The 1,382-nt window shown below is 41.4% G+C and overlaps 1 protein-coding gene across 1 annotated transcript in view; it reads right to left on the reverse strand.

The window, feature by feature from the left end:
• Positions 1 to 1,382, reverse strand: part of T265_14032 (hypothetical protein) — a gene marked incomplete at both ends in the record, with an annotated part of 25,741 nt that overhangs the window by 14,047 nt on the left and 10,312 nt on the right. The gene's annotated exons all lie outside the window — the stretch shown is intronic.

Genomic DNA, 1,382 nt, shown 5'->3' on the forward strand with positions numbered 1-1,382 from the left:
AGAAGTAGATTTTCCGGCTGGACATAAAAGCAAAAACTAGGTTGTTGGATTTGAACAACAAACACACTTAGGTACCAGTTAGTTTGGGGTGGTCGTAGTGAGAATGCAAGGTGAAAGTAGAAATCACACGATTATAAGTAAACCAATATCTACTGAACGAATCACATACAGCTATCCACCTTATCGTTATACAAAAGCACTTTGGTACAACCAGGCGCACCAAATAGGTTCCAGCCATGCAATTCACCAAACAACTTGGAGAATGATGGTTAGAAAGAATACCAACAGAACATTAGGATAAGCTTCTCATTCTGAGAATACTACAAACTTGGTTTATCGATTCCTATAATCTTCAGTACCGTCTGTTTTCTTCCTCTTCAAAATATAAATGACAAACGGGAATTGCAGAACTTCATTCATATTGGACTCGTTGTTTGTCTGGATTCCACTCTCACAATCTTCAGACTAACTTCTCAAGATTCCTCTTGTTTTACTCTCAGTGCTTTCTAGACCCAAATAAGTTAAAACTCATCCGTACAATGCACATTGGCCTCCCGATGAAAGTGAGATCACTCAACTTGTTCAGCAATTGAATGTCAACCGCCGCCCTATTTTAGAATCCCATCAAACTGTTCAAAGTTGTATCCTTGGCAATTTTAGTGTCTCCACTTGTGCCCATCGTTCTCATCGTACGTGAGTGCAGCGGGCCTTAAAGCAGAATTATCGACAACAACCAAATTACTGTCCCACACCGCTTATCTTTTCACGCAACTTCCGGACAGCGCCAACAAGTCACTTCAGGTCTTGGGTCCCAGGATAAGCACTGGCCTCTCATTATATTCGGCTGAATTCTCTCCTTCGTCCACCCTTTTGGCCACTGTCTTGTTACTTGTCTCCTCGCACACCTTACTGTTAGTGCTATTCGTCTAATGACTAGGGAGGCCACACCTACGAAGCTGCTAATATCCCCCAATATACTTTATTACAAAGCGATCTCATTTTTGCCCGACTTTGCAGCACAAGTCAAGTCCTAAACTACGAAACATTTTAAACTGGAACGTCTCCGTGCTGCCCAAATTCTACCATCGTCCCATTCTGGCTTCGTAAGGGCCGTCGAGTCCTACGCTGACATTTGGACCAAACTGAGGACCTGACCCTTAGTGACAAGCACGATCAAGTTTCTAATAAACCTAGTGTAACTTGCAGTAGATTTGTTATCTTACAACTTACATTTAGTCCTTTTTTCAAAATAAGGAAATATATATTTGCTCAACTTCACTGTCCACATTTCTTCCATTTCTTCCCAAGCTCCAATTTACTTCTACACAGCAGGTCCAATATGTTTTTTCACTGATAACCGGACCATGGCTCAATAAAATTTG

This window comes from Opisthorchis viverrini (assembly GCF_000715545.1).
Source record: "Opisthorchis viverrini unplaced genomic scaffold opera_v5_132, whole genome shotgun sequence".
NCBI lineage: Eukaryota > Metazoa > Platyhelminthes > Trematoda > Opisthorchiida > Opisthorchiidae > Opisthorchis > Opisthorchis viverrini.